We start from the raw sequence: 14,615 nt of genomic DNA on the forward strand, positions 1-14,615 counted from the left end.
ACCACCTCAAAGGAAATGGACCAAGAATCATCCTTTTGAATTGATCATTGGTGATGCAAAATCTAAGATGCAGACTAGAAGGGCTACTCAAGATGAATGTCTATACAGTAGTTTTTTATCACAGAAGGAACCTAAGAGAGTGGAAGAAGCTCTATTGGATCCAGATTGGATTTTAGCAATGCAAGAGGAGCTAAACCAATTTGAGAGGAACAAGGTATGGAAGCTGGTACCCCGGCCAAAGAACAAGAGCTCTATTGACACAAAATGGGTATTCAAAAACAAGATGGATGAAAATGGCATTGTCATAAGGTATAAAGCTAGATTGGTTGCCAAGGGCTATTCTAAACAAGAGGGAATAGATTTTGATGAGATATTTGCTCCAGTTGCAAGACTTGAAGCCATCAGAATCTTTCTAACCTATGCAGCCCATGCCAATTTCAAAGTCTATCAAATGTGTAACGCCCCCAAATCCGAAGTCAGAGGATTTGGTCGTCACTATGAAACCTTAATCCAAATCAACCTGTTTAATCAATAATTAAATGCCAGCGAAAGATATTTAACATTTATGACCCCAAACTAATCCAAGATCTTTTAAGGTTACAGTTCTAGAAACAAGAAATCCAAATTCCATCAATAAATTTTTTTACTTTCTTTTAAAACTCTTTTCAACAAATCTCAATCTCAAAATTAAACCCACTAGTATAACTTCGAAATGAAGTATACTAGGCCCAAATAAAATACACAACTATAATATAATATAATATAAACAACTTTACACAATAAAACTTACACTAGCCCGCAAACCCTGGACCAACCACCTTCCAAAAGCTTCTTCTTTGCTTTCTCGAATTACGCAGCTAAACAGCGCAAGCTAATCCTTACTGGAGGTTAAATTTGAAAACAGGCAAGTATGTGTGAAAGAAATGCTCAGCAAGTTCATTATAATATATATATGGTTGTTTTGACATAAAACCGACATCTGCATCAGAGCAGAACCGTTAAAATCATAATTGCTGAATCATAAAATTCTAGTGGAGGAGCCTCAGAATTGATTCCTTAATCGTATTCAAAACCATTTTGATATTTTTGAGCGAAATGCTTCAGCAATACTTTGAATCTTGACGAGAATCAAACTCGTAAAACAGTGTTTACAGAAATATCGTAAACAATAATAACATGAAACAATGATTATAGAGTGGATCATAAACTCATTCAAAACCGAACTCTTCAAATTAATACTTACTTTGCTGTTATATCAAATTAAATATCAATACGAACTTTGATGCTCACAACACCCATACTGAAGTCAACATCAATCATCTATACTAATACCACCTTTGATATTTAACAACAACGTAAGTATAAGCATAAATCATAATCTGAATCAAAACTGTATTTTACCATTATTCCAAAACAGAAACAGTTGATAAATCATTTATTCTATGAATATCAAAAATGATATGATAATTTAGATTAGGATCATCCTCCGACGGACGTACTATCACATGCTGATCAGCCCGTGTGATAGCACAAGGTCATGATTCATAGAAACGTGACCCCAAAATACGAGTACTCAAACAAAAAGGCAATATACCTACCTGTGGCAAAAGTTGTGTCATAATATTTCATATGGCACTTAGAAATAGCCCTCCGATGGATCGTCTGTCCCGGTCACTTATGCAATTATGATCCAATCTTAAAACCTTTTATTGAAATGGGGTCATAATAATCGACACCCGAAATAATTTTTTTCCCCCAATTCTTGGGTAGAAATATTCGCAACCAAATCACTTTTCTCAAAATCCAAAACATTTATAAATCTGATAATTGGATAAGTAAAATCACTTGACTATTCTGAACATAGAATAGCAGAGGGTACTTGCGTAAACAGAATTATTTAATTCAGCGATATGTAAAACATTTATCTATTCTGAACAGAGAATAGGGAAAACAATACTTGCATAATATGATTCGAAATAAACGTCACTTGAATGATAAGTGAAGTCAGGGGTACTTGCCTTTGGGTTTTAGCAGTTAGTCACACTCGCAATGACGCATCTATTCTGACATTCTGTCTTAAAGTATCACCGTCTTTCTTTTCAACACTTCACCGATATGCTGCTCCTGCGATTGCTAGAAGCCAGATATCCAATGCCATTCCATCTTATTCTTTATCCAACGTCTTGTCCCGATCAGCTCGAATGATCTGCATCTATAATTAAAATATAGAACTTTAATCGTCTAAACGATAATCACTCGACGAACTGCGCGTCAAAAGCCTATCGTCTACCCATATGATAGCCAACACATAAATATAACAGACAATCACAGGACTCTTGATCCACATACACACATAATTCATATACCACGTAATCACATAACTCACGTATCACATAATTCATATAACACAGGACTCGGTACGTTTAAAACTGAAATTGGGTCAAAATACGATTTATCGATCAATAATCGACTTAGAATGACTTGTAAAACAAGTAACCTTTCGAAACAAAATGATTTGGTTTTCAAAAGTATTTTTAATGAAAGCGGAATATTTTTCTGAGTCTGTACGCGTTCGTTTCGTAATAAACGGACGAACGGTTTATTTATTATGAATTTTTGAACATTTTTTTCGGAATTAAAATGGGTCTCCGAATCATTTATAACTAAATAATAGTGCTCAAACACTCGAAATCATTTTATAAGAATTATTGAGCCTGGAAAATAATTTAAAATAATATTCTCTTGGAAATCGGACAGCACCTCCTCTATTTCTCGGACTGCCAGTCGATATCATATCGACACAACCAACAACAATCAACACAATAATTTATATTTACGCGTATAAACACTCCAGAAATGAGTAACACGGCCACCTGAACCAAAACTCGGACCAAAAGTGACTTTTCCATCAATTTTTAAAAATTATGAAATAAATATATAAACACTAACATGCTATAATATACACAAGTACGAAGGCGGAATTTCGGAATCGTTACCCAAAATAAATTCTGATCAACCCGAAGAGAAAATCTGATGTCCGGAAAATATCTCCAGAAAAATCCGAAATTAATGATCATTGACATATACACGCTGAGATACCATGTGGAGTAATCACCACCTCCAAACTCTTTTTCTACGCCCCGAAAATAAATTAAAACGGAAATATGCCCCACAATTTTTCTTCTCAAAACCTTGCAATATATATACCTATGCGTAGGTATCGAAGCGCTGATCGTTTATATATATAACAACTGAAATTTGGATAAACGGTTTGAGAGATATGAATTTTTGAAAATTTAAAGTAAATAAATTTACGATAGAGAGGAGAGACAGAAGAGGGGAGGGAGTAATCTGTTGAACAGATAAAAGAAATGGGGGAGGGGTATACTCAGGGGGCTGTGCGCGTGGCAGGGGTGGGGTGGGGTGCTGGGTAGTTTTAGGATTTGACACGTTTTTCTATTTATTTATTTTTTGAGCACAGCAACATATCCTTATTCTTGCTTATAAGCCACAATTCTAATCCGCATTCTGCATTTAAACGAACCAGGTTGCACATAAAATAAACTCAGAAAATTATCAAAATAATTTTAAAATTTTCTAAAAATCCCGAAATTAATAAAATAAAATTTTTATAATTTTTAAAGCATTTTTGAAACGCAACTCGTACCTGCATTCAACAATTAATGAACCGAGCTGAACTTAAAACGAATTCATAAAATCACGAAAATAGTCTTAAAATATTATAAATATCCCGAAGTTTATAAAAACATAAATTTCGAAATTTTAAAACAATTTTTGAAACGCAATTTATACCCGCTTTTAACAAATAAATGAATCAACGCGCGGGTGAAATTAATCCTAAAAATGTCCAAAATAATTTTAAAATTCTCGGAATATTCCAAACTTATATAAATATGAGTTTCGTAATTTTTGAAGAATTTTGGAATTAAATACGGATTTTACAATTAAATGAAATCTAAAAATCATATAGGGCTCAATAATTGATGAAATATTGATTTTTAAATTTTATAAGATCCCAAAAATAATTATTGTAATTATAAAACCATAAAAACAATTTTAGAGACAATCCAAGTATTTATGCAAATAAATATCCGAAAATAGATTACTTAGCTGCTAAGTAACTATAAAAATGATACAATTTAATACCATATTTGGATAATCATCAAAACCGAGCTTTTTATAAAACACCATATACGAAAATATTGTAAAAATATCCCGTCTCTCGAGAATACGGATTTTGTTGATTACCGAAATAACTATCGTATCGAAAATCTTGCGTCGGGCCATGCACGGGTCAAACCGTAATCCGGATTGAAAAAGTCAAAACACGGAAAATGTCCGGAATTACCAGATTAGGTTAAGAAGTAGTTTTCGGAAGAGTTTCGGGTTGTAAAAACGCAAAAACAGTTGAGGTTGGACGATTCCCGACTTTATAAAATAATTTTGGTAATTACTCAGAAAATAATTAATAATTCATAAATCAATATAAAATCATATAACAGTCCAAAAATTACCAGAAAAATATCACAATTATCTATATTTTATTCTGGACATATAAAAATTCAAATACTCAAATAATATCACGTATAAACACCCAAACATCAATTCCAATTATCAGATAATTTACTAAAATTCACACAAAATCACATAAATAATTCCAAATAATTATAAAAATAATATCTGAAAATATGGGATATTACAATCTACCCCCCTTATAAGGATTCCGTCCTCGGAATCAGCAGAAGAGAGCACTAGGGATCTTATCACAAATTTTCCATTTCCAAATAAACTCGATTTTCCATAATCTCAAATAAATCTTGTATTCCTTGTATAATAAAACTTTTACAGGAGCTTCACTGTGCACCACTTTTCCATTCACACCCTTTGACCAATTCTTCAATAGAATCACTTTTTACTGATCGCGAGAAAGAAGAATAGAAAGAAAGATAGAGAGAAAAAAAAGAAAGAGATATAGTTAAATAAAGAGAGAAATAAAGAAACAGACTGACTTCGGTATACGCCACTGATATTCTAATCGCATTGCAATCCACTGTTGTTGTTGGTAATCCCATCCCATAGCCTTACTTGGACTTGACAAAGATCACTCAGCTCAACCTTATTGGCATACCTTTGAATGTTTGAGATGATAATATCATGGAATTCCAAAGAGAAAAGAATTTTATATCATAACAGGAACAAAATCTGAATTTGTGAAAAAGTGTTGTTGAAATGAAAGAATAACTGAGAGATCAATATGATCAAATGAACTTGGTATTGCGTGTCCAAATTAAGACACTACTAAAGGTTGTTAACCTTCATGTATTCACAACACACACACAAGTGATGGCGTCCCATCCAACTCCTATCACACAGAGAGGTATACCTTGTGTCCCCTATAGTTAGGGTTGTTCATCTCAGTCAGAATAAAAGAATATCAAAGGAATCCAAAATCAAATGAATAAAACTGAAAAGATTTCAAAGCTGATATTTCTGGAGAAAAATGAAATCCAGAAAATAAGATTCTGTAACAAAATGATTAAAGGAGTGTTAGGGAATATATCCTCTAACAGATATCCCTTTCTGAGAGAAGCCAAAAGAAATTATAGAAAGAGAAGGTATTGCCAAAGTCTTAATGTTTATCTTCTGTTTGAATTCTTCTGTTGACTCGCCATCCGATTCTCGACACTTCTTCATATTCCAGGGATATCGATAATCTTCATCATCGTCAAATCGTAGTAGCCTCAGAAGATTCCACCATAAAAGTTTGCAGCTTCTCGGAGTTCCATTCAGCTCAACACAACCATCTCGAACGAATGCGCCTATCTTAACTTATTCGTTGGTACTATTTCCAATAGTCCAACAAGAACTCGATATGAGCTCAAGCGTCCTCACATAGCTATACACACTCCTACACACTCTCGTTTCTAGTTTACTATAACCTCAGCTCTGATACCAACCTGTAACGCCCCAAAATCTGAAGTCAGAGGATTTGGTCGTCACTATGAAACCTCAATCCAAATCAACCTGTTTAATCAATAATTAAATGCCAGCGGAAGATATTTAACATTTATGACCCCAAACTGATCCAAGATCTTTTAAGGTTACAGTTCTAGAAACAAGAAATCCAAATTCCATCAATAAATTTTTTTACTTTCTTTTAAAACTCTTTTCAACAAATCTCAATCTCAAAATTAAACCCACTAGTATAACTTCGAAATGAAGTATACTAGGCCCAAATAAAATACACAACTATAATATAATATAATATAAACAACTTTACACAATAAAACTTACACTAGCCCGCAAACCCTGGACCAACCACCTTCCAAAAGCTTCTTCTTTGCTTTCTCGAATTACGCAGCTAAACAGCGCAAGTTAATCCTTACTGGAGGTTAAATTTGAAAACAGGCAAGTATGTGCGAAAGAAATGCTCAGCAAGTTCATTATAATATATATATGGTGGTTTTGACATAAAACCGACATCTGCATCAGAGCAGAACCGTTAAAATTATAATTGTTGAATCATAAAATTCTAGTGGAGGAGCCTCAGAATTGATTCCTTAATCGTATTCAAAACCATTTTGATATTTTTGAGCGAAATGCTTCAGCAATACTTTGAATCTTGACGAGAATCAAACTCGTAAAACAGTGTTTACAGAAATATCGTAAACAATAATAACATGAAACAATGATTATATAGTGGATCATAAACTCATTCAAAACCGAACTCTTCAAATTAATACTTACTTTGTTGTTATATCAAATTAGATATCAATACGAACTTTGATGCTCACAACACCCATACTGAAGTCAACATCAATCATCTATACTAATACCACCTTTGATATTTAACAACAACGTAAGTATAAGCATAAATCCGAATCTGAATCAAAACTGCATTTTACCATTATTCCAAAACAGAGACAGTTGATAAATCATTTATTCTATGAATATCAAAAACGATATGATAATTTAGATTAGGATCATCCTCCGACGGACGTACTATCACATGCTGCTCAGCCCGTGTGATAGCACAAGGTCATGATTCATAGAAACGTGACCCCAAAACACGAGTACTCAAACAAAAAGGCAATATACCTACATGTGGCAAAAGTTGTGTCATAATATTTCATATGGCACTTAGAAATAGCCCTCCGCTGGACCGTCCGTCCCGGTCACTTACGCAATTATGATCCAATCTTAAAACCTTTTATTGAAATGGGGTCATAATAATCGACACCCGAAATAATTTTTTTCCCCCAATTCTTGAGTAGAAATATTCGCAACCAAATCACTTTTCTCAAAATCCAAAACATTTATAAATCTGATAATTGGATAAGTAAAATCACTTGACTATTCTGAACATAGAATAGCATAGGGTACTTGTGTAAACAGAATTATTTAATTCAGCGATATGTAAAACATTTATCTATTCTGAACAGAGAATAGGGAAAATAATACTTGCATAATATGATTCGAAATAAACGTCACTTGAATGATAAGTGAAGTCAGGGGTACTTGCCTTTGGGTTTTAGCAGTTAGTCACACTCGCAATGACGCATCTATTCTGAGATTCTGTCTTAAAGTATCACCGTCTTTCTTTTCAACACTTCACCGATATGTTGCTCCTGCGATTGCTAGAAGCCAGATTTCCAATGTCATTCCATCTTATTCTTTATCCAACGTCTTGTCCCGATCAGCTCGAATGATCTGCATCTATAATTAAAATATAGAACTTTAATCGTCTAAACGATAATTACTCGACGAACTGCGCGTCAAAAGCCTATTGTCTACCCATATGATAGCCAACACATAAATATAACAGACAATCACAGGACTATTGATCCACATACACACATAATTCATATACCACGTAATCACATAACTCACGTATCACATAATTCATATAACACAGGACTCGGTACGTTTAAAACTGAAATTGGGTCAAAATACGATTTATCGATCAATAATCGACTTAGAATGACTTGTAAAACAAGTAACCTTTCGAAACAAAATGATTCCGGTCTCAAAAGTAAAAAATCCTAAGAAAATTTAAAAATAAATTTTAATGAAAGCGGAATATTTTTCTGAGTCTGTACGCGTTTGTTTCGTATTAAACGGACGAACGGTTTATTTATTATTAATTTTTGAACATTTTTTTCGGAATTAAAACGGGTCTCCGAATCATTTATAACTAAATAATAGTGCTCAAACACTTGAAATAATTTTATAAGAATTATTGAGCCTGGAAAATAATTTAAAATAATATTCTCTTGGAAATCGGACAGCACCTCCTCTATTTCTCGGACTGCCAGTCGATATCATATCGACACAACCAACAACAATCAACACAATAATTTATATTTACGTGTATAAACACTCCAGAAATGAATAACACGGCCACCTGAACCAAAACTCGAACCAAAAGTGACTTCTCCATCAATTTTTAAAAATTATGAAATAAATATATAAACACTAACATGCTATAATATACACAAGTACGAAGGCGGAATTTCGGAATCGTTGCCCAAAATAAATTCTGATCAACCCGAAGAGAAAATCTGATGGCCGGAAAATATCTCCAGAAAAATCCGAAATTAATGATCATAGACATATACACGCTGAGATACCATGTGGAGTAATCACCACCTCCAATCTCTTTTTCTACTCCCCGAAAATAAATTAAAACGGAAATATAACGGAAATATGCCCCGCAATTTTTCTTCTCAAAACCTTCAAAATATATATACTTATGCGTAGGTATCGAAGCGTTGATCGTTTATATATATAACAATTGAAATTTGGATAAACGGTTTGAGAGATATGAATTTTTGAAAATTTAAAGTAAATAAATATACGATAGAGAGGAGAGACAGAAGAGGGGAGTGAGTAATCTGTTGAACAGATAAAAGAAATGGGGGATGGGTATACTCGGGGGCTGTGCGCGTGGCAGGGGTGGGGTGGGGTGCTGGGTAGTTTTAGGATTTGACACGTTTTTCTTTTTTTTTTTTTTTAGAGCACAGCAACATATCCTTATTCTTGCTTACAAGCCACAATTCTAATCCGCATTTTGCATTTAAACGAACCAGGTTGCACATAAAATAAACTCAGAAAATTATTAAAATAATCTTAAAATTTTCTAAAAATTCCGAAATTAATAAAATAAAATTTTCATAATTTTTAAAGCATTTTTGAAACGCAACTCGTACCTGCATTTAACAATTAACGAACCGAGCTGAACTTAAAACGAATTCATAAAATCACGAAAATAGTCTTAAAATATTACAAATATCCCGAAGTTTATAAAAACATAAATTTCGAAATTTCAAAACAATTTTTGAAACGCAATTTATACCCGCTTTTAACAAATAAACGAATCAACGCGCGGGTGAAATTAATCCTAAAAATTTCCAAAATAATTTTAAAATTCTCGGAATATTCCAAACTTATATTAATATGAGTTTCGTAATTTTTGAAGAATTTTGGAATTAAATACGGATTTTACAAATAAATGAAATCTAAAAATCATATAGGGCTAAATAATTGATAAAATATTAATTTTTAAATTTTATAAAATCCCAAAAATAATTATTGTAATTATAAAACCATAAAAACAATTTTAGAGACAATCCAAGTATTTATGCAAATAAATATCCGAAAATAGATTACTTAGCTGCTAAGTAACTATAAAAACGATACAATTTAATAACATATTTGGATAATCATCAAAACTGAGTTTTTTATAAAACACCATATACGAAAATAATGTAAAAATCTCCCGTCTCTCGAGAATACGGATTTTGTTGATTACCGAAATAATTATCGTATCGAAAAACTTGTGTCGGGCCACGCACGGGTCAAACCGTAATCCGGATTGAAAAAGTCAAAACACGGAAAATGTCCGGAATTACCAGATTAGGTTAGGAAGGAGTTTTCGGAAGAGTTTCGGGTTGTAAAAATGCAAAAACAGTTGAGGTTGGACGATTCCCGACTTTATAAAATAATTTTGGTAATTACTCAGAAAATAATTAATAATTCATAAATCAATATAAAATCATATGACAGTCCAAAAATTACCAAAAAAATATCACAATTATCTATATTTTATTCTGGACATATAAAAATTCAAATACTCAAATAATATCACGTATAAACACCCAAACATCAATTCCAATTATCAGATAATTTACTAAAATTCACACAAAATCACATAAATAATTCCAAATAATTATAAAAATAATATCTGAAAATATGGGATATTACAATCTACCCCCCTTATCAGGATTTCGTCCTCGGAATCAGCAGAAGAGAGCACTAGGGATCTTATCACAAATTTTCCATTTCCAAATAAACTCGATTTTCCATAATCTCAAATAAATCTTGTATTCCTTGTATAATAAAACTTTTACAGGAGCTTCACTGTGCACCACTGTTCCATTCACACCCTTTGACCAATTCTTCAATAGAATCACTTTTTAATGATCGCGACAAAGAAGAATAGAAAGAAAGATAGAGAGAAAAAAAAGAAAGAGCTATAGTTAAATAAAGAGAGAAATAAAGAAACAGAGTGACTTCGGTATACGCCACTGATATTCTAATCGCATTGCAATCCACTGTTGCTGTTGGTAATCCCATCCCATAGCCTTACTTGGACTTGACAAAGATAACTAAGCTCACCTTATTGGCATACCTTTGAATGTTTGAGATGATAATATCATGGAATTCCAAAGAGAAAAGAATTTTATATCATAACAGGGACAAAATCTGAATTTGTGAAAAAGTGTTGTTGAAATGAAAAAATAACTGAGAGATCAATATGATCAAATGAACTTGGTATTGCGTGTCCAAATTAAGACACTACTAAAGGTTGTTAACCTTCATGTATTCACAACACACACAAGTGATGGCGTCCCATCCAACTCCAATCACACAGACACGTATACCTTGTGTCCCCTATAGTTAGGGTTGTTCATCTCAGTCAGAATAAAAGAATATCAAAGGAATCCAAAATCAAATGAATAAAACTGAAAAGATTTCAAAGCTGATGTTTCTGGAGAAAAATGAAATCCAGAGAACAAGATTCTCTAACAAAATGATTAAAGGAATGTTAGGGAATATATCCTCTAACAGATATCCCTTTCTGAGAGAAGCCAAAAGAAATTATAGAAAGAGAAGGTATTGCCAAAGTCTTAATGTTTATCTTCTGTTTGAATTCTTCTGTTGACTCGTCATCCGATTCTCGACACTTCTTCATATTCCAGGGATATCGATAATCTTCATCGTCGTCAAATCGTAGTAGCCTCAGAAGATTCCACCATAAAAGTTTGCAGCTTCTCGGAGTTCCATTCAGCTCAACACAACCATCTCGAACGAATGCGCCTATCTTAACTTATTCGTTGGTACTATTTCCAATAGTCCAACAAGAACTCGATATGAGCTCAAGCGTCCTCACATAGCTATACACACTCCTACACACTCTCGTTTCTAGTTTACTATAACCTCAGCTCTGATACCAACCTGTAACGCCCCCAAATCTGAAGTCAGAGGATTTGGTCGTCACTATGAAACCTCAATCCAAATCAACCTGTTTAATAAATAATTAAATGCCAGCGGAAGATATTTAACATTTATGACCCCAAACTAATCCAAGATCTTTTAAGGTTACAGTTCTAGAAACAAGAAATCCAAATTCCATCAATAAATTTTTTTACTTTCTTTTAAAACTCTTTTCAACAAATCTCAATCTCAAAATTAAACCCACTAGTATAACTTCGAAATGAAGTATACTAGGCCCAAATAAAATACACAATTATAATATAATATAATATAAACAACTTTACACAATAAAACTTACACTAGCCCGCAAACCCTGGACCAACCACCTTCCAAAAGTTTCTTCTTTGCTTTTTCGAATTACGCAGCTAAACAGCGCAAGCTAATCCTTACTGGAGGTTAAATTTGAAAACAGGCAAGTATGAGCGAAAGAAATGCTCAGCAAGTTCATTATAATATATATGGTTGTTTTGACATAAAACCGACATCTGCATCAGAGCAGAACCGTTAAAATCATAATTGCTGAATCATAAAATTCTAGTGGAGGAGCCTCAGAATTGATTCCTTAATCGTATTCAAAACCATTTTGATATTTTTGAGCGAAATGCTTCAGCAATACTTTGAATCTTGACGAGAATCAAACTCGTAAAACAGTGTTTACAGAAATATCGTAAACAACAATAACATGAAACAATGATTATAGAGTGGATCATAAACTCATTCAAAACCGAACTCTTCAAATTAATACTTACTTTGCTGTTATATCAAATTAGATATCAATACGAACTTTGATGCTCACAACACCCATACTGAAGTCAACATCAATCATCTATACTAATACCACCTTTGATATTTAACAACAACGTAAGTATAAGCATAAATCCGAATCTGAATCAAAAATGCATTTTACCATTATTCCAAAACAGAAACAGTTGATATATTATTTATTCTATGAATATCAAAAATGATATGATAATTTAGATTAGGATCATCCTCCGACGGACGTACTATCACATGTTGATCAGCCCGTGTGATAGCACAAGGTCATGATTCATAGAAACGTGACCCCAAAACACGAGTACTCAAACAAAAAGGCAATATACCTGCCTGTGGCAAAAGTTGTGTCATAATATTTCATATGGCACTTAGAAATAGCCCTCCGCTGGACCGTCCGTCCCGGTCACTTACGCAATTATGATCCAATCTTAAAACCTTTTATTGAAATGGGGTCAAAATAATCGACACCCGAAATAATTTTTTTCCCCCAATTCTTGGGTAGAAATATTCGCAACCAAATCACTTTTCTCAAAATGCAAAACATTTATAAATCTGATAATTGGATAAGTAAAATCACTTGACTATTCTGAACATAGAATAGCAGAGGGTACTTGCGTAAACAGAATTATTTAATTCAGCGATATGTAAAACATTTATCTATTCTGAACAGAGAATAGGAAAAACAATACTTGCATAATATGATTCGAAATAAATGTCACTTGAATGATAAGTGAAGTCAGGGGTACTTGCCTTTGGGTTTTAGCAGTTAGTCACACTCGCAATGACGCATCTATTCTGACATTCTGTCTTAAAGTATCACCGTCTTTCTTTTCAACACTTCACTGATATGCTGCTCCTGCGATTGCTAGAAGCCAAATATCCAATGCCATTCCATCTTATTCTTTATCCAACGTCTTGTCCCGATCAACTCGAATGATCTGCATCTATAATTAAAATATAGAACTTTAATCGTTTAAACGATAATCACTCGACGAACTGCGCGTCAAAAGCCTATTGTCTACCCATATGATAGCCAGCACATAAATATAACAGACAATCACAGGACTCTTGATCCACATACACTCATAATTCATATACCACGTAATCACATAACTCACGTATCACATAATTCATATAACACAGGACTCGGTACGTTTAAAACTGAAATTGGGTCAAAATACGATTTATCGATCAATAATCGACTTAGAATGACTTGTAAAACAAGTAACCTTTTGAAACAAAATGATTTCGGTCTCAAAAGTATTTTTAATGAAAGCGGAATATTTTTCTGAGTCTGTACGCGTTCGTTTCGTATTTAACGGACGAACGGTTTATTTATTATGAATTTTTGAACATTTTTTTCGGAATTAAAACGGGTCTCCGAATCATTTATAACTAAATAATAGTGCTCAAACACTCGAAATAATTTTATAAGAATTATTGAGCCTGGAAAATAATTTAAAATAATATTCTCTTGGAAATCGGGCAGCACCTCCTCTATTTCTCGGACTGCCAGTCGATATCATATCGACACAACCAACAACAATCAACACAATAATTTATATTTACGTGTATAAACACTCCAGAAATGAATAACACGGCCACCTGAACCAAAACTCGGACCAAAAGTGACTTCTCCATCAATTTTTAAAAATTATGAAATAAATTTATAAACACTAACATGCTATAATATACACAAGTACGAAGGCGGAATTTCGGAATCGTTACCCAAAATAAATTCTGTTCAACCCGAAGAGAAACTCTGATGTCCGAAGAATATCTCCAGAAAAATCCGAAATTAATGATCATAGACATATACACGCTGAGATACCATGTGGAGTAATCACCACCTCCAAACTCTTTTTCTACGCCCCGAAAATAAATTAAAACGGAAATATGCCCCGCAATTTTTCTTCTCAAAACCTTGAAATATATATACCTATGCGTAGGTATCGAAGCGCTGATCGTTTATATATATAACAATTGAAATTTGGATAAACGGTTTGAGAGATATGAATTTTTGAAAATTTAAAGTAAATAAATATACGATAGAGAGGAGAAACAGAAGAGGGGAGGGAGTAATATGTTGAACAGATAAAAGAAATGGGGGAGGGGTATACTCGGGGGCTGTGCGCGTGGCAGGGCTGGGGTGGGGTGCTGGGTAGTTTTAGGATTTGACACGTTTTTCTATTTTATTTTTTATTTTTTTAGAACACATCAACATATCCTTATTCTTGCTTACAAGCCACAATTCTAATCCGCAT

The sequence above is a fragment of the Apium graveolens genome, chromosome 6, assembly GCF_009905375.1.
Source record: "Apium graveolens cultivar Ventura chromosome 6, ASM990537v1, whole genome shotgun sequence".
Classification (NCBI taxonomy): Eukaryota; Viridiplantae; Streptophyta; class Magnoliopsida; order Apiales; family Apiaceae; genus Apium; species Apium graveolens.